This window comes from Pseudopipra pipra, chromosome Z (genome assembly GCF_036250125.1).
Source record: "Pseudopipra pipra isolate bDixPip1 chromosome Z, bDixPip1.hap1, whole genome shotgun sequence".
NCBI lineage: Eukaryota > Metazoa > Chordata > Aves > Passeriformes > Pipridae > Pseudopipra > Pseudopipra pipra.
Window position 1 is genome coordinate 16,451,793 of NC_087581.1, and position 21,160 is coordinate 16,472,952.

The 21,160-nt window shown below is 38.2% G+C and overlaps 1 long non-coding RNA gene across 1 annotated transcript in view; it reads left to right on the plus strand.

The window, feature by feature from the left end:
- LOC135407210 (uncharacterized) overlaps positions 1-21,160 on the plus strand; it is a 195,447-nt gene that overhangs the window by 136,772 nt on the left and 37,515 nt on the right. Inside the window, exon 4 of the long non-coding RNA XR_010426758.1 lies at positions 17,474-17,558. This is a non-coding gene — a long non-coding RNA (uncharacterized LOC135407210). The remainder of the gene's footprint in view (positions 1-17,473; positions 17,559-21,160) is intronic.

Here is a 21,160-nt window from a genome sequence, read left to right on the forward strand (position 1 = left end):
TGTGTGTTGTTCATATGCAACAGTTTGAAGAATGGAATGATTAAAGCAGTCTCCGAATATGCTTGCAAATAACGTCTCAATGCAGAACACAGAAAATATGTTGTTCTCACTGGAAATGTGTCCGTTTTGATCTAGCTTTAAGGTGAATTGTTTTCTTGGGGAAACTCTAGGGTTGAACTACATTTGAAATACTGCCTTTGTTTTCTTTAATGTCTATTGTTGTGCTAGGGAAATACAAGTATGCAATGTGCTAAGATAATTTGCAAGCATTAATACTAGAGGTGAGAGTATATACAGGTACAATTAATAATGGAAGATATTAAAATACTTTAAAAAGTTGTGGGAATAACACCATCCCTTAAATTAGAAGACATTACTTTTAATAATTTCATAATTGTGTCTTGATTTCATTGAAAAAATGGGGAAAAGTTTAGTAAATTAATACTTTTGGTTTAACTTTGTGTGTCATTCCTCTAACTAGTTCAGTCCATGTGCTGACTATTCTTCACATATCCATTGTGAGTAGAGTTGTATTCTTCACATGCTCTGGATAGAGTTTGTTTTAGAAATCTCTGTGGCTGTAATGCTAATCTATGAAGTTGTTAACAGAGATATTGAAGATCTCTTTGCAGTATACAATTAATGATACCAAGATATAATTAACTGTATGATACCACTGTTGCAAATGATCCAAAGAATATAAAATTTCTTCTCATTAATATTTGATATTACTGAAGCAAATGAAAAGCAGTTGGAATCATGTGTTTCTTCACTATTTAAAATCCTCTGAAAAAACATAGATTCTAGAAAGGAAATCTACTCCTTTTTGAAATGTACCAAAGCACAAAATAGATTTATAGAAATGATTTCTGTTTTGAACATTTGCTTCTTTGGTCAAGTTCCAATTGCTTTCTGGTCCTCTAACAGCTCTTACTTTACTGACAGTTCACATGCTATAATGCTTTGAAATAGAAAAAAAAAAGAAAAAACAGACCCAAAGCAACAACAACAACAAAGAAACCCACTGATGTCAGAAATAGTGCTATGTGGTGTCTGTGACTCCGCCGACAGGAAAATTCTCTCTTTATGCCTTTTAAATATATATTTCTGTTTTAAATAAAAAATTACACTGAACAAAACACATGATGTGACTATTAATAACAGTGGGATCAAGTGAGAATTCAGGCAAGGAGGCAGCTGCTCCTGGTCAGGCAGGCACTGTGGTCACCCTCCCGATGTCTCTCTCCAAAAAATTCCAGCCAGAAGTAGATTCTTTCTCAGTGTACTGGCCTTTTGAAATCCTAGTCCATGTAAAAGATGGAGGAACAGTACTGGAATGTGAATCATGTTGTTAGCATAGCTTATCTCTGCATAATCAACATCAGAGACTAAACCTTAATGACAGATTTCTAGGGCAATGCAAAGCATTACATAACTCCTTCCAAGTAAGACATTTCCATTTTTATAAGTATGATCTGTAGCTGATATTTCAGCAGTGCTTAGGATTACCTGGGACTTGCTGTCAGAATATTTTATGTTGAAAGTTCTAACTTTATTAAATTTAGTCCACTGGATTTGAAATTTTCAATTCTAAGGATATGAACCAGTCCAGAATATGACAAGAGTTTCACCCAGAACAGTTTAGTCCCTGAGAACAAAGGCAGAGAAAAGATATTGTCTTCCCCATATAAGAAATATCTGCAAATTTTGGAAATGTCTGATGTTTCCTACTTCAAATCTGGCAACTTTGTAGCATTTATACTAAGCATGTGTCTTCTGTTGTTGTGGTGAGAATGTCCTAGGTGCTATACCTGCATATGGCCATCCAGAAATATTTGAGACAATTCTCCAAATTGTAACTGTAGGATCCTATGGGCAGTAGACACTACTGATGCAGGAACCACATCAGAAAAAGGGACACTATTCTACTGTTTCCTTTGACCTCATTATTGGGTGCAGGCAACAAGAAGGAAATGGAAAGCCTGAGCCTCGTAGGAAGAAAATACAAGAGGCACATGTAGGAGAAGGATGCAGACTGTACAGGGAGAACTAAGGGCCTGTTGTCTTGAAGCAGTAAGAGAGATCCATGGAAGAGCTAGGGAGAGACTGAGACTACGCAAGGATCACAAAGAAGGAGAGGAGGCCTGGATCTGAAGCATGTGTGAAGCACTGCTTAAATACTAAATTTGGTAAGAAACTCTTCAACTCCCTGAGATTAAGATTTGCATTCATTTATTAAATGTAATGAAATAAACACTAGATGCTGGGAGGAAGGGAAAAAAACTAACTCACCCATAACTCTGTCCTTTGTCATCAGCGTAAAATAACAGTTATGTTTCCATGGCAGTAGAAACCTCTGCTCACACTGCATGCTAACTAACATGTCCAACTGTTTGCTATAGCAACTATTTTTATACTACTGTATTCATGTTATCAAAATCAATTGCAAATTATATCCAAGGCATCATAGTTCTTCTAATTTCATTAATCTGATGTTTTTATATATCTGCTAATTGAGATCTTATAAGTATCAAGAAGGCAAACCTCTGAACAAGATCCCGTCCACGATCTAACAGACATTAATAGTGAATAATACCCCAGGCTGCAGGAGGACCACTCTGGAATAACGTGGGTGCTGTTGGCAGGACAGTCACAATCATTTGTGCTCTCTCTGCAGCATCGTCAAGTGGAAGAGCTGGTGTTACACATCTCAGTGAATTTACACCATTGTGTATATATAGATTATCATATACAGGAAAGCCTGAGGGATTTTATGTTCAGTTATGATTTTATCTCAGAGTGTAGATCTTTAGAAAGTATAGTGATCTGAATTAACAACACTATAAATAAGACCCTTTGTTACGAGAAGAAAGAGTTGTCATACAGCATGCATTTAATTGAAAACAAGTTTTCTAGGTTTTCTAGGGGAGAGACAGAAGGATCAAATTGTTGATCCTTCAGTGTTGATCCCCCAAACTGTACTTTTTGGGGGAGTTTGGTTGGGAGCAGTTATTTGTTTGTTTTATATGTTTTTGGCACATATGATCTTTGTTGTTAACCATGTTTTTGTATACATAAGACTATTTCATAGCAATGACAACCCTCCAGGAAGCCCTTCTAATGTCACTGGTGCAGCAGGACTCTTGCTTTTTGTTGTGTTCTGTACAACTGATAGAGGCAGGCTGAGGTTCCACTTTTAACTTGGCAAATTACTTCACAACCTAAGCCACTTCTGCATGACTTGATCAGCTTCCCTTCAATGAGCCTTAACCTAGACCGATTTAAGAGACAAAGGTGATATTCATTCACTATAATTGACACTTGTTTTGTTTTAAATCTTAGGGATTCAGTAGGTCAACTAGGTTTACAAGTATTCATTTTTTCATTTTTTTTTTTAAATTTCATGGAGGAGGTTACTTTAGCCTTTTAACAGAATCACAGAATGATGCAGCCTGGAAGCTTCCTTTCTCAAGCAGGATTTCCTAGAGCATGTTGCTCAAGATCATGTGCAGACAGCTTTCAAACATGTTCAAGGACTGAGATTCAAAAATCTGTCTGGGCAACCTGTTTCAGTGCTCAGTCACCCTCATAGCAAAAAAAGTGTTTTTCCATCCTCTGAGAAATAATCTTTCAGGTTTGCCAGCAAAAACGTAAGTTTGTGGACGTGTGTATACATGTGTATATATGTATGTATATGTAACAGCATACACTTCCAAAGATAGAGCTTATTTACACAGCAACTTTTTAGCCAAAACAAATGCTTATTCCCACTAACTGAATACTCAATAGCTCTTTAACTCCCTAAAGCCAACTTGTAAAGCCTTTTTAAATGGTCTGTAAGAGAATTCCTTAGTTGTGTCAGAACCATGGCAGAAGTGGCTAATCACTAGGACTCCACCCTCAGTGTCTTGATCAGCTGTGTCCTCAGCAGTACAAGTCTGCAAGTGCTCAAAAAGCAGTAGCCAATTAGATTCTGGAGAGCTCTGCAGCTCGATATGCTGGATATTCTGGTCCTTCTCATCATTCTGCCTAGTAGTAAGAAGTCATCGGAGGTGTCACATCTCTGTGATTTTCTTTTATTTCTTATTTTTTATTGCAGAAGGCACCTGAACAGACATAGAAAGTGTATGTATTAAACAAAGGGAAGTGAAGTGGTTTTCCACAGACAAAATTCTGAACTCCTTGCTCTAACATGGTCAGAGATGGTAAAAGCTTACATGGATTGAAAAATTAAGTGGACAAATTCACTGAAGATGAAAAGGTATTCCCATAATGCTCGATAAAACAGGGCCAGAATACTGAGGTCAGTCACTTCGAGTGGCCTTTGTCCAAGCTGTGCTGTATTTGGTCCCAGATTTCTTTGGTACTTTCTGTAGTTCCAAAATATCTTAAAAGTTTTGTGTGGGTGGGTGGCTGTAATAGAATAATGTGTAAATAGAGTTTTAGGCCTTCTAGGGACGATTTTACTTCATGAAATTTATGGGGTTTAGTGCATTCCCTGCAGCGCAGTATGAGGGCAGCTACTATGTGTGCTGGACTAATGATAGGGGAAAGCTGCAGAAAAATGGAGTCAGATGTCAGGCAGTCTTTTTCATTTTGTCAGTGGAAACAGTCTTTGGCACAATATAGTCCCTTAACAATGATTGAGCATTGTCACAAAGATGGAGTTAACCTGAGCCAAAACCACTCAGGGCATGCTCACAGTTAAGTGTCATGGACACTTATCGCTCAGGGTCAAGCTTGCTCCTCAGCCCAACAAAAAATGGCAATCCTAGTGCTATAAAAGATTGCCATTTGACTGAATGTTGGTGAACATCAATAGCTTCTGGTCCCATTCCTGTAACCTTTCCAGAGGATTTACTATCTACAGAATATTTAGCAGTACGGACTGTGGTGTGGCCAAATACAGACATTCTCATGCTTGCTAAGTTGCCCTGGATGTAGAAACGCTGCTAGAAAGTCTTTTTCTATTACTGAATGAAAGTACTGACTCCAGCTGTGCAGTGGCAATTTCCTCCTTTCTAGGACCACACTAATTGTACTGTTCTGAGCAAATCTGGCAGCTGACTGAGGTCTTTTGTTTCTGCCCACATCTTTTATTTGGTTCAATTTCTAGGGCATCCCCACATGGCAGGAAAAGAAAAAGACCTTGAAGAGAACAGAATCAGCATTAACTAAGTATAATTCATAATTATTCATGGTCACAAATTACTTTGCATCTAAAAAGTGAGTGTTCTACAGAGGGCATATATAGAGAGTATTCCTATACTGTCCTGAGATGTATGAAAAAATGTCATGTTCTTCCAGCCATGACCCTAATATACATGCTTTTTAACTAATGTTGTTTTGATGTTTGATCCTTGCACTCCGTCTTCCCTGGTGGCCTGAATCATTACCATGCTGAACGTTGCAGCTGAGTGTTTTGAGCAGGCTTTGTGCTGTGCTGGTGCAGCCTGCTTATAGCAGCCAGGTTGTTTTCTGTAAACAGTGCTGAAGGTGATATTGTCTTGTTATCAAATAGATATTCCTCTATTCTTCAGAGAAGCCCTCTTGGGAAACAGCTACAGAGGAAGGTGAGAAGGAAGTGGATACACCAGACTACTCCAACCTGAGTCTACCAATATCTTTTCATAGCTGTGGTTTTCAAGATACTTTCAGTGACGTTCTTCCTTGGGTAATCTTGTTGACATGCCAGATGCCTGGCAAATGCAGTTGTTTCAGCATGACAACGATACAAATATTCAGTTAATGTTTTTAAATCTCAGATAAATCTATAAGAAAGCACCATTGATTGGAGTACTGGGTGCAGATTTCGACCTGAGATGTAAGAAATACACAGGTTGGGCTAATTTACTCCATGGCCTACAAATGCATCGTGAACAGTGATTGCATTAGTAAGAAAGGTGCCTTCTCAAAAGGCCATTAAAAAAAGGTCAGGAAGGGACAAGACGATACATAAGGGATATTTTTAACAACAGACAAAAAGGAGCACAAACAAGAAAACCTTTAGTGTAAACACACGTTGTTTTTTCAGTTTATGTACATGGTTCTACTGAAGTTCGTGGAATCATTAGCACCCTATTACATGTTATGACATAGAGATCATATTATAGAGAGCTATTAGTTTGGGGAATAGTTCTCCTTAAACCTGTTGAGAAACCACAAGGCAAAATGTTTTTTTAGGTTAGTGAAACCTCTGTGTTGTTTTTTTCCTGGCTCCTTACTGTGTGTCAGAAGGAGCAGATGCATACATAAAAACATATCCCTAACACATAGTTTTTTTAAAAAAAATTATTCTAATTTAATACATCAACATACCAGATACAACAGCATCTAAGGAGATAATTCAGTCCCTCTCACTTGTCTTGGAGAAACAGATGGGGTAAACATGAGCCAGACCTGAAACTTTTGCCATGGCTACTTTTGGTTCAATATGGAGTTACATTGTCAGGAACTCCCAGAAGTTAAGATTGTGATTTTTTGATGATTTCAGAGATGTACCAGGTCCTCTTTAGTTTCTCACAATAAATATCTTAGGACAAGAAGCTCCTCCTTCTATGAACAAGTGTCTCGAGCTGACACTGCATCCTGGATAAGAGCACAATGAAGCTGTGCTGGCAGAAAAATTGGAAACTGTAGTATCAATACTTGCATTCTGCACTGAACTTATGAAAGAGGGAGGCATCTTGGGAGTAGTTGGTGGCAGACAGACGGATGCTGGAAACAGCTGTGACATCTTTAGAACAAAAGCTGCAACCAGAGAATAAATAATTGTAAGTGCAAAATGTGACTTCTCACCGGTCTCCTAAAAATGCATCAGCAGGCTGCATTTGCCATACTGGATAAAACAGCATTTGGGGATAACAACGAGGTCAAAAGAGCCACTCATGTACACTATTTGACTATTTGACCTGTGAGACCTGCTCCAGGAAGACCCTGTTTAGACTGACAGGAAAACTTCTAGTGTAACTCTTCATAACCCATTATATGATCTGTCTTGCAGCATGGGCTTACCTGAAGAAGAGCTGGTGCCCAGCACCAGATATAACTTCCAGCTCTTGCTGGGGTGATTTAAGATGGAGAGGAAGGCATGGGTTTTTTAAGAATGTCTTTGCACAAAGGACTGGAATGTCAGCTACTAAAAAGGCAAATCCCATCTGATTCCAAGAAACCGGTTCTAAGATAATAGTTTACAACGGTAATGAGAGGCATATTTTTGCTGCATGTTTTTCAATTATCCAGTTCACACTGAAAAATAAAGTGCCTGACTGGTCTCATTATGTAAACTCATAACTTAGCACCTCCAAGATAGAGAACTGGATTCCAGTGTGCAAAACCAAAATTAAGAAAAAGACTTCCTTACTGAGGCACTAAAATAAAGATATCAGTCAATAGAATAATCCTATTGGAATTATGGAACAAGAGATAGCTAGGGCCAAAGTTGGAACATTTGCTGTTAGAACAGTAGAAATAGCGTAATGACTGATCCAGGTGATTGTTTTATTTTTTCTAAACACAGAGGGTTTTTTCAACAGGGAAGTTACCAGGGCTGATCTGCACTTTATGACAGGAAATATATTCTGAAGCAATCTCTAAATACTTCCCCTTTGTCTATCCAGACTTGATATAGTGTATAGGTGGAAGATTTGACATAAAACATTGAAAAATATTTTTCTGATCGCTTACTGCAACTTTGATAAACCTTGTTGTGGCAGTTCATATATCCATCCTCACACAAAATTATGGAATAGAGAAGAGAGAGATAGGTCAGAACACCCATAGGGAAATATTAGCATTTTATGTTACCGTTAGTAAATTTAAGGCATGGGATATACTATTTTGTTTTGATATTGTTTCTAGTGTTGTATATTTGAGCTTTCAGAAGAAACATATTCTTATGTAAATTGGCAATTTATACAGGATCCAACCAAATAAATGCATTTTATAGTAATAAAAATAATGTTGGAAGATCATTCAGTGAATGTTTATATATTGATTATGCAAATGATGCTATCACCATCATTTAGTGTTAAATGAACTTTGTTGTTAATATTGCCACAAAGCAAGCACGATTATGCTAACTGGCAAATCAAATGTGAATCTAGGAGATCAATTCAAGGCCACAAAATGTTTATGTCAGGTAACAACTAATTCAAGGAGTACTAATCTTCACTTTCCTGACCAGTCTTTATTTTCAAAACCTTCCTGTTTGCAAGATATATCCTCATTCCAATACAAACACCGATGAAAGAACATTTTATTTCAATTAAGAGAACTATAAAAGCAAATGTTAATCTTTGTTGAGATTTGTGGCATACTTCTCACACTCTCCAGAAGAGAGAACTTCTGGTCCTAATAGTAGTCTTGGAAAATGAATTACTGAGTTGGAAAGTAAATGTCTGAATATACCAAGTAGCACTGTTGTGCACTCCTGCTGATACATAGACTTGTTATCCTCAAAGTTGGACCAAGGCAAATTTCCTAACTGAAACATATTTTCTTCAGTTTTGAAGCTGTTTTCAGCCTCTAGAGAATGAAAGGTTCACTTATTGTGAATTCTCAAGTATTTATTCCATGAGCATTACTTAAGGTTTTGAAGACATGAGATTTGATAAGTGTGTTAAGGAGATCTAGACTACAGCAAAAATTCAATTCCACTTAGTTTACTTTCTTCACTGTGCTGAGTACTACTTGCAATAATAAACCAATAATTAGTCTCATAGACACTGACTAAAATACAGAGATACTTACTGTTATTTGTTTTAAATCAGACCATTCAGTACCTTGAAGAATTCAGACATAAATGGCATTAGTTTAGTCTCAGAAATTAGCAGTTTCAGTTAAGTAGAGCTAAAGTGAAACTTTTTTGTTCTCTCAGTTAGTGGATATTGGCTCATGTTGTTTTATTGAAAATGGGCTGTTCAGCAAAGAAAACAAAATTTAAATGAACAGTGAGACAGTGAGAAAGGAGCATGACTTAAGAATGAGGACAGGGTTGGTGTTTGTACTGGATTACAGACATTGTCTTATTTTCCTGCTGCAAGTACTCTGAGGATGCTCAAAGCCATGTAGACAATTATGCTCTCCCAAGGCCAAAGGCCTTGCAGGGGCACCTGGGTCATTCAGAGTCTCACAAATTCTGTGGCCAAAATAAAACACCATGACCTAGCTCTTCCCAATCCACTTTCTTCCCTTAGCTCCCATGCATATCATACACAGACAGATAATACCTTCCAGAAGCTGCAAAAATACACCCTATATTTAAGTACAGTTTTCAGAGATGACATTTGACATCTTTGTTTTAAAGACTTCAACGTACAAGGAGTTCATTTTGTCCCTCTACAAACTGTTCCACATGCCTAATTGCTCCTCAAAGACCTGTCAGGAATTTTTCTTTTATTTAAATGTTAAATTTATCAAACTTGACTTTTTGCCCCTGAATTTTTTATGACTTTTTCAGCAAGACCTAGAACATCCGGACTGACAAACCTCTTCCATGTACAAGCAATTGTCATACAAAATGGTCAAATCACCTGGCTGCCTTTGCTTCAATAATCTGAACATATTGCCTTTTGAAGATTAATATACAGCTTTTATGCACCAGCAGTTTCTCTTTAAATACATTTGTGAACCAATTCATCCTTAACAAGGGCATTAAGCTTGACCCTTCTTTAATAGAGATGCTCTTTTTGTCTTTTATGAGGGTGAGACTAAAGAGTCCTAAAAGTATATATTTGAGATATGAGGACTTCACAGATAAAACTTTTTTTGTCTTTTTTTTTTTTCTATTTAAAGTCATTCCATTTAAGAAAAAAAACCCCAAAACCTTTCTGGTGAAATAGACTAGTTCTACATTCTTTTTAACACCAAAACTCATAAAATAACTTCTCTATTTTCTGCTCATGAAATTAAAATAAGGAATGGAATTAATATAAGGTATGGAATTAAAATAAGGTATGAAATTAAAATAAGAAAATCTTTTTCTAGGGGAAAGTAGGGAAAAAGTCAGAAAGTCAAGAATGGTGTAAGGAGCCTGACCTGGGACTAGGGAACATGATGTTTTCCATGACACTCTGCCTAGGTCTCTGGAGACAAAGATGTTTATACTTGTGTCCAGGTTTGAGAATTTGGTCCCTGTTTCACAAATGTGCTCATGCTATGATGTAACTTCTTTCTTACCAAACGTAGCATCACTGGTATGAAATATGTCAATAAACAAAAAGTGAAAAGCTAGTTTTCAACATGTTGTCCCTGTCAGAAATATCTGGGCAACTTTTATTAGAGTCCTCTTTTAGTCAGCCTTTCTCTTGCACATGTAGTTGTCGGTTTTCTGTAGTGAAGAAAGAGAAGGGGATCAGAATCTTTTTTAGTTAGTCTATCCTTTTCTCTGTTGTACCATGTGATGTTCTTCAGCCATGTGGCTGTGCAGCTCTCTTCTCTGTTCTCATTTTGGAATGTTACCTGAACGCACACCAATTTATTCTATAGTTCTCTGGGTACAACAGGCATTGGAGGTAGTAATTTGGGTCTCTTTATAATATAAAGGATTGTAAATATGGACTGCATCACTAAAGTTCATCACAGTGACATAAAATCAGGAAGCAGATATTTAAATGGGAAGATATAAACTACTCATTTGAGCCTTTTCATTTGATTAATTTTATTCTGGCAGCATTTAAAAGTGCTGTAACTTGTGATTCATCAATAATTTCCTGTTCTGTGCCAGTGCCAATGAGGTGTTTAGGCAGGTAGACTCAGAGGAGCTGATACTGGAACCTTTCACTCCTCTCATATTTTGTAGCAATATTACAGAACAGGTTTTTTGCTTCTATTTTCCATCATCATGAGAAATTGCTCTACAATAGGTTTGTGAGGGGAAATGTTCAGAGACCATTAAGCATCTAACAGAACGAGCATTGTTCCTGCTGCTCTCCTGCTGTAATCCAGCTGTGACCTCCAGCTGTAACTCCTGAGACCTGATAAACTTCCATGGTACTCAAGTGAGAGTTTTCCTTCCCATCTCAGGAGATTATGAACAGAATTTAGTTAGGCAAGCTCCAAATTAATTTACTCTGAAACAAGAAGTACAGTATAGATGCATTCTCTGAAAAAAACAGTGAATTAAACAGCTGAAATACTCAACCTCTTTGTAGTAATTATTTTTTAATTTTTTTAACATAAAATTTATTTTTCTCATCATTGCTCTATTACTCCCTTATAGGAAATTAATTTCACCTCTCTCTTTATGTTTACCTTATTAAATTTATGATCAAATATGTCAAAAGTAAATATATTCACTTGATTAGGTAAACAAAAGGCAGATGCCAGGCAACAAAAAAAGCTGCTGTAGACATCTCTGATTTTTCATATCATATTAGATATAGGTTTATTTTTTTCCTCCATAGTCTTTATAACATCTCTCCACAATGCAGACAGATACTTCCATTTAAGAAAAAGGCTAGTCTGAAACTTACTTGCCAACAGTTTCTATATATATGATAAATGGAATCAGATCTGCTTATGTGATTATTAAAACCAAGTTTCTCTTATGAATATGAAAGAGAGTGAATGTAATAAATTACAATAAACACATCAAATTAAACTAGAGAACTGCAGTAATAGAATGAGCTTGGAAGGAGGATTTACATTAAATATAATATATTGGAATCATCTTAGGAAATTGTAGTTAGAATCATCCATTTTGGGTGATTGTTTCACAGAACATTTCTGCTTCTCCACCCTATTCTTCAGCTGTTTATTTGAGAAGTAAGAGATGTAACAGGAATGCTCTCACAGAAATCATACTCCTTACTAGAAACTGCCATATCCTCACGTCTCAGAAAAGTCATGTGATAGGGAGACTAACTGAAAAAATTTGAGAGGTCACTAACATTAAGTGCGCTATGAATACATCTTGAGCTGATGTCTTTCATCAAGAGTGGAAATGGAAATATGGACTGACTACATTCTGGACAAAATCATTGATTGTGGATCTATTGGGTCATTCTTTGTCCATTAGTATTGAGGAAATCAGTTGCAATCACCATACTTTCAGTGGTCCTAGATGTCCAGGGATATTCTGCTACCACAGGCAGAGGTAGCAGAAAAGTGACTAAACTTAGGGGCTGAGAGGAACAGAGCTGCTTAGTGTTACCAGGAACATGATGTTTCCATGCATACTAAAAAGGAAGAGCTTTAAAGACTACAGTCCCATTACGAAGTTTATGTGCCTCCAGAGAGTAGTAATCAGAGAACAGGCTTCAGAACAGAAATTTTGAATATAAAGACTCTCACTCTGCCCATATCCCATCTTAGATAAAGCTTTATTTGGCCCAAGTATCTAAGAAAACAGGGCAAGTTTGTGGGCAGGGTGATCTGTAAGTATTAAGGCACTAGACGTTTTAGTGCTGAATCAAGTGCATGGTAACAATGCAAATTCATGGACCCTGTGTCATTGTATTTTCCCATTCATGGCACTCACCACACCTTTGTCATTTCACAGTTTAATAATCCTCGGATCAATCATTCCATTTGAGCACCTAAGTGGCTACAGAAGATATAAATCATCTCAAGGAAAGTAGGCATAACTTCTGGCCCAGAAAAGATGAGCCTGGCTCATAAAATCCCAGCACAGAGCAGGATGTATTGCTTCAGGTTTATTCTCCACTAAAAATATAATTCAGTGTTTGTGAACACAGAAAGCAAGAAAACTCTGCCTGAGGTCTTGTTGGTCACATGTATGACCAGCACTTATGCCAAATGAAGCAGCTATTCAGTCACAACATATATTTTCATCAGCCCACATGGATTGAACCTTTAAATTTTAATAAAGAGAAAGAAGCAGAAGTATTTTTTCCAATGAAAATAAAATTGCTCATAGTGTGAAACTGGACCTGTTCTGATAACTTTTTTCCCTTTTAGATGTAGAAACTCTGAGTGTTATCTTTTCAATAAATATTTTGGTAATAAACCCTCATCCATGCCAAATTTGAGTGGATAAGAATGAGGAAATTTTTACCAAAACAGTACAGCCTCCCCACCTTTTGGACAGCAAATCTGTTTACATTAAGCATATCCGTCCTTCATAAAATCTTCACAGCAAGAGAGATTAGCAGTACAATTATTCTCAACTAACTGCAAGCGTAGAGTAAGAAACAGCTGTACATTTTGGAAGGATAGGTGAAAGTTTAGCTTTTCAAGCTTTTCATTTCAGTTTAGTTTGTTCTCTGACATGTGACTTGAGCTGAATATGCTGGCATAAATTCATCACAGTTTATCCTGTAATTATGTCTCCCACTATAACTGGGGGAAAAAGCAGCATGCTTTCTCAAGAACTGCTTTAGTAACATTCCTTAATGACAAACTGAGAGTGTATCTGAGGGAAAAAAAAAAAAAAGAGTCAAACTGGAGGCACATTTTCTGCAGTCAGAATCACTAAAAGTCAGTTGAGCAAAGCAAAACAGCTCACCATTTTATAAACACCATTTCTCTGTTACTATTCATGTATTTTAGAGAGCTTTTCACTACAGTCTTATGCTGAATAAATTGGGTGCAAACCTTTAGCAACAAAGTGTGTCCAAATGCAGGTCACGACATCATTTTTTTACCCCTGTATACCTTGTTTTCTTCTGCCTGAGACTTACATACACCCTACCCATGGGTCGACAGATTCAAAAACTACCAAAGCCATGTATTGCTGGCCATGTTATTTCACTTCCTGTTGGAAGTCAATCTCACAAAACCATAGATCAGGGTGGGATGTATCCCTTCCTGTTTATTCTGTACTAAAGGCTGGGTTAAATGATTATGCTGCAGCAAACAGCCTTTTATTTTTCAACTTAAAAGAAATCACAAATTTTGATATCTGTAGCACTAGTCAAACAGAGCTGAAATTGCTAGTTTTGCACAGGCTTTCTTCATCATAAACAATGATGCATAGACATCACTGATAGCTGCCAGTGCTGTTTATGGAGATTACACTTTTTTTCTCCACGTGGATTTCCACTCTCAGCAACATCCAAGATTAGTCAGGTCGTGTAGATATTAGTAATGGTGTTACCCATAGGAATGTGTCAGGGACCTTGTGTAGCTGCAAAGTAGAAATGTTGCAAAGATGAGTTCAGAATGTAATTTCCAAAACTACTGTTACAGACAGAGTTGAGTTTAGGATTAGCTAAAGCTACAAGCTTGGCTTCTCTTTAACATGTCATTTCATTCTTTAGTCTTAGGCTTTGCCCAGAGGTCATATTAATTACTGGGGAAGTAGTTGTGTGGTGCTCTGTTCTGCCACTGTACATTGCCTGTGACTGTCCTCAGTTGCTCTGGTTCTTCACTGGCACACTATGTCTCACCGTATAACTGATCTCCACAGTGCTACAACTCACTGTGTCATCCCATGCTTTCCCTCTGACTGCCTTGTGGGGAAAGTTGTGGGCACTAGCCTTGAAAAACTAATTTCCTGGCAGTAGGTTAGCTCGTGTACATTTATTTGTCCTGACTGAGGCCAAAAGTGACTGCCCTTTATGAAAGCAGAATTTCTTTTTCATGACTCTGCATAAGCTCCTAGGGGACAAGTTGTCAGTGCTTGGCTTTAAATGGTGCTCTGAGGCCAAAGAACATAGAGGCAACAGTTCCCAATCGGTAGCAATGTTGTCTTAACAAATATATGGAGATGGAAGAGACCTTTCACTGTCCATGACTGCTAAGTGAGACATGCTAGCACACATTTCCAGAATTCCACTGTACTTAAAAACACAGTGAGTGACAAGTCAGCTTGAATGTTTCAATAATGGGCAAAATACACAAAATATGAACATGAAATAATACTATAAATATTTTGTAACTATTATATTTGGTGAAATATTAACAATATGACTTGAAGATCTCACTGTCTTGATGAGAGCAGATGAGAATACACAAATGGGACAACTGACCAAAATGTTGTTTCACTGTTGGCAAAAGTAAAGAACTCCACAGCATGTGGCACTTATTTTGGGCTTGGCAAGCTTCATGCTAGTGGTTGCATTTAGAGGCAATGAATTTTATGCTCTCTTCCATGGAAAAGAATGGAATTTGCACAGAAAATCTTTCCAAGCTGGTAAGTGGGACTATTAAGATGCACTTCTATTCAGCCCCCTCATTGCAAAATACTATACAAGGCTTTTGAATTGCTTTAGGGAATTCATGGACTACTAATTCAGGATGCTGCCAGAATCATGATTGTGATGACTATGACAAAGTGATCCTGGTGCACTAAGACAGGTGCCTTATATTTATACTCACGTTTATATGAAATATTTGCACATGTATCAAATAGTACTTTTCCCTCAGATTTTTAAAGTTCGCTGATGCTAAAAAGCATGTCAGCTGCTGAGTCAAAGTGAGAAATCCAAGGTTTAGATAGCTTCTTCTCAGCCCTAGTGACCATAACTATCCCTAGCATATCTTTTAATGATATATTTACTCAGAATTTGAATGAAGCGGATGCTATAATGGGTCTTTTTTATTATCTGCATTTATGTCCACATCATCAGCCAAATCTTCTCTGGTCCCCGCTCCAGGTGATGGCTCACCTTTTCCATGTAGATAGGACTGGGACAGGGGAAATTGATAAGTATCTGTTTTCATGGACTTTCTTCATGACTGATGTAGCTTTATGGGAATAGAAAGTACTCTTTTCTTAGTAAGCATTATTCCCTTTGCTTTCTCATTCTGGCACTAAAACTTTTGCCTGTTTACTGTTTTTCCTGCAGAATTACTCCGTAAGAAGAAATAGTCAGCCAAATATGTAAAAAAATTTGTAGGAGTAGAGATGAATGGGACACCTGTTATTTATTGTCAAAGCAAGAATGGTGTAATGAGTCAGACTGCTGCAGTTTTAAATGATGCTGCAGTGCTCCATATTCCACAGCAAGAGGAAAGATCAGCAGCTCCAAGCAGTGAGAGAGAAACTCCCAGTTTCTATCACATGCCCTGTGTGATTTTTGAGATGGAAAACACAGGGTGGCTACAGGGGCAGCACTGGAAGATACCTTGGAATTTGTTTCTGTTGCTCAATGCTGCTGCAGCTGATGTATATTCCTTTATATTTTTCTGACATTTAGAGTATTTTAAAAGGAGAGTAAGGAGTTAGAAGGAGATTAGTGGAATACTTATAAATGCTGGAAGGAAATTATACATATATTTTGTAATACCATTAGTAAAAATTCAGTTGAAGACTTATGCCCTGATGTTCTCTTCTTCCCTTAGCTACTTGACTGCAGGAGAAGACTACCTGTAGCTAGCAACCAATTCTAAAGTTAGGCTCACACTTGAGGAGTTCTGACTTTAAGGGAGTTCAGAGTCTTTTAAAGATGCATCAAAACCCAGCAGCTGGAGAGAAAGGGAAATTCTGTCCTAGACTTTACCCTTGATTCATACTTGCAGTATTGCACAGTATACTGTGCATTCTTGATAACTGCATTCTTTCCACAGCTGCTTAGAGCTCTCAGATCCAGTGCATATATTGTCCTTCCAGAGCTCAAGTTCTGAATTGCTTTTCCCCCTACTTTGTTTCAAAGCCACCCCAAGAATTCGAGGTGTTTGTACCACCAAACAGCTGCACTTTGAAGCATAAGCACCATGGGGCTACGATCCCATATAAAATATAAAAAATACATGAAGCACACTAAAAGCAGAGTAAGACCAAGATGGTTGAGAAGTGGGATGTGAAATTCTTATCGAGAATATCTGGGCCACCTGTACTTAAACATGGTGCTTCAAGCAGTTGAGAAAAAGATAAGGAGATAAAAGCTACCTCTTGGCCTTTCCAGGACTCCCACGGGGTGTCTGGTTTTTCACATGGGGTTTGCAAGTTTTTGCTTTTCAAACTGCAGTGAATGTGAAGCAAAGACCAGCTGTTGCTGTGACTAGGACACCTGACTGCAGGGGCAGTTTCTGGTCGCAATTGCTTGTCCCACAATAATTTCTGTATCTTACATCCAGCATAGGCTGGGAGCAGCACCAAGAGCAGCAAGAACCCTTCTTTTCAGTGAGCCTTACTAACCAAGGCTCAATAAAATCCTTTGGAGACCCCAGCCCAGTGACACTAAAGCTGCTGCATGCCTGCACTATCATCCAGTGCAATATACAGCCACAAGGTATCAGTGCAGCAGCATGCCTGCATGCTGATGAGCTAAGTTTGAACCTAAGTCAGACTAACTAATGCTATGCTCTTGTCGTCAGGAGGCTATTCTGATTCAGTCTGGCAATTGTTGGGAACCCATTAGTCATCTCAGGGTTTTGCTCTGTTGCCATTAATGGCTATAACCAAACTATTGTTCAACTTCGTCTTACCTGAGGGGATCTGGGTTTCTCAGAAAACATACTGAGAAAAACATTACTGTTATCCAGGAAATAAATGTTTTTCACAGTGTCTGAGGCAAACTGACAACTGGCTCTTTTTTTTTTTTTTTTTTTTAATAATCTACTTCAGAGGCCAAATCCTTCCTTTTACAAGGTGAAGAGCGTGACAACTGAAGAGCTGAAGAGATGAAGACAAGCTTCCATTCCTGGTAATTGTAAGTGGCTGTTAACTCCAGTGAGTTGCAAACAATTGATGTTTGTTTAGTAGACATGTTTTCAAGTGAACAGAATTTCTGGGTTTTTCTTAGTGAAATATTGCTCAAGAAATTTGCACTTCAACTTTTAATGTGGTTTAATTCATTTACTTTTTGAGAAAAACCTGTTCTGACTGGTCACTAGCAATTTTAACCCATATTGAATTACTTTTCTAGATACTTTTAGATATACCCAGTTTCATTTCTCTATGGATCATTGAAACTTCTTTCACTGAAGTTAGAAAAGTCTTCAGTTGGTTTTTTAATATTTTTAATAATTATTTTAATTGCCTCCAACTACATACAGGAATTTAGGAACATATTATATTTCACAATACCTCTTGTCTCCCTGTAAAAGTTTAGGGAAATCTATTTAGTTCTAAGTTTGTAATCATGAACTTAAAAACATGACTGACTGGCTATCAATTTTTTGGACATATTCCACCAAACTGAATCAGAATAATCTCCATTGTGAGATACCTTTTAGAGAATCATAGAATAGTCTGGGTTGGAAGGGACCTTTAAAGGTCATCCAGTTCAATCCTCATCTATTCTACCAATATGAGTTGGTATTTCTATTTACATTCATCTCAGGACAACAAAATCTTCAGAGTCTAATGCACAGTTCAAGACTAATTCCTCTAGCACAGGTCTAAAGTTATAAAAGATTAAATGGGTGTAGTAGCAGCTGAAAGTCGTTAGCAGCATAATATTCATATGCCTAGGTAAGGTCATTGCACTGATCAACAATATGCTACTTAAAAATCACTTCTTGCTCTATCTGTCCATTTTTTAAATGGTCTGCAGCTTATTTCAAGATGCTGACATAGAAGAAAAATATCAATTGGATTATATAAATACATGCACATACAGCTTAATACTGCACATTTGTGTTAAATTGTATTAGGAAAGAATACCAATGAACCTTCTGGTCTATCCAGTCTATTATATTGCTTGTATCCTCTACTGAGACTTTGAGCTTTTACCTTCTACAAATGAAAAAAACCTTATATGCATTTATACACAAACAAATTGCATATATCTTCAAATAATATAGATTTCTTTTTCTCATAGCACACTCTAACATAATGATTTACATTATCAATTTCATAAGAGACAAAACTTTAAAAGATCTATGTTTTAATTGCTTTAAAGATAAATCTTTTAGTGGGACATTGGCCTTTTCGTTTGTGCATGCAATATTCCAATTATATTAGAACATGTAAAGAATGTAAAATGTCCTGAACATAGACCCAAAAACATAATATCTGCTTTCTAACCGGTTAAGGGAAAAAAGTGTTTTTAATCTTAAGAATTATGTAACAGACTTCTCTGTTAATCATTAAATGATTAATGAGAACATCATTAATGAGAACCCTTCACTATGACCGTATACATATACAGTACTCCTACATGATCTACTTATCGTTCTGTATCATAAATAAACCTATCTTTGGCTAAAGGAGGTGCTTGGCAAATGCTCTTCCTTTCAGGAACCCTGAGTGAGTCCCTGTGCAGAGCGGTCATCAATCCACCTTACTCCCAGTGCACTTGCCCATGTATGTCTCCTGTGTAAGTCAGCTAAGGCTAGATGCAGAAAGAAATTTAAACACCTGTTTTTCAGTTCAGATCACTGATGAAAAGTCTTCAAAGATGAAGATCATCGAGGCCTTTGCCTTGCCTGATACTGAACCCCAGAAGTTCAGAGGCCTTACCACTGATATTCCCGGTCCTAGGTTTCACCAAGCTGATGAAGTGGCTCCATGGATGTGGATACCCAGCAAAGTTGGGATCATCTCTGAGCAGCATGCCTCCCCACTCTCTTCTAGAGTGAATTTTTACCTCTGTTGCCAACACAAGGCCAGGTCTGCTGCAGGCAGGCAGGCATGTAAGTGTGCTGGGACCAAACACACTGGACTGGGCTTCTCGGAAACCATAGGCAGAGAAGCCAGCACTGCTCTGCCACCACAGCCTTTCAGCTGGGGCTCTTTCTTAGCTGAGAGAAAGGCAGTCTAGGCTTTGGTGCAAGCTCTAGGAGTATCTATCTCCTATTTGTTTATTATTTGTATGAATTGGAGAATGAACCAGAAGTTCTGTCTCCCACTGCCTGCCTTAGTGCTCTAATGAGGTTGTATGGCCCTTCTCAAATTTTGTCTCTCTGCCCTCATAAATATTTCACACATGGAACACAGTTATGCACAGTGAAGTCCAGTGCTGGAATACCTCCCAGATGGGTAATGCAGTGGAATGCTACTTCACACCTGCTCAGAGGATGAAGGGACAGGAACCTCTGCTTGTGCCCTCCTCCATGGGTACTGCCACACCTGGCAGCCCAGAGCATCCTGGTCAGAACACATATGCTCTTAGGGAGGCAGTGGTCATTCATCCTTGAGACGCGCCCTGCCCTGCGCAGCTGTGTCCTCAGTAACATGGCCTCAATACTTGTGACTGCTGCTTGCTCTAGAACAGATGCATTGGTAACATAATCTGACCAGTGGATGTTTAGGATTGTATGGAGACAGCGTTGATGGAAGCGTTCTAGGAGACGCAGGTGGTGGCGGTAGATGACCCATGATTCAGATCCATATAAGAGAGTAGTCAGCACTATGGCTTTGTAAACACTGATCTTTGTACTTTTCTTCAGGTGTTTATTTTGCCAAACTCTTTTGTGGAGTTTTCTGAAGGCACTGTATGCCTTTGCTAACCTGTTGTCTATCTCTCCATCAGTCTTACCATCTGAGGGGATGAGGCTACCTAGGTAATTAAACTGCTGGACTGATTTGAGCTCTGATTTGCCAATGGTGATATGAGGATGATGGGGGACTTCCCGAGGTGCAGGTTGATAGAGAACTTCTGTCTTCTTTAAACTGACTTTCAGACCAAAGAGCTCAGCAGCATCTGCAAAGCAGGATGTTAAACACTGCAGAGCTGTTTCTGTGTGGGCCACAAGGGCGGCGTCATCAGCATAAAGCAGCTCCCGGACAAGATGGTTTAAGGTCTTGGTGTGGGCCTTCAGTCACCTTAGGTTGAAAGGCTTCCATCAGTACAGTATCGGATGTAGATACTGTCCTGATCATCGAGGTCTGCTGTGGCCCTTTGGGGCATCATGCTGAAAAAGATTGTGATTAGGGTTGGTGCGAGAATGTAGCCTTGTATCACACCATTAGTTATCAGAAAGGGCTCAGAAAGTGCGTTGCCATAACTGACTTGGCCATGTTGATCCTCATGGCGTGAGATGACTAGGCAAACTACCATCAGACCTTCAAGATGCAGTCATCATCACCCTATATAAGAAGAAAGGTACTAAATCAGACTGTTCGAATTACCATGGTATTACTCTGCTCTCCATTGCTGGCAAAATCCTGGCAAGAATACTCTTAAACAGACTAGTACCCGCTATAGCAGAACGAATTCTACCTGAAAGCCAATGTGATTTCAGAGCCAACAGAAGCACCACAGACATGGTATTTGTTCTCAGACAACTGCAAGAGAAGTGTAGGGAACAGAACAAAGGTCTCTATGCAACCTTTGTTGACCTCACCAAGGCTTTTGATACTGTGAGC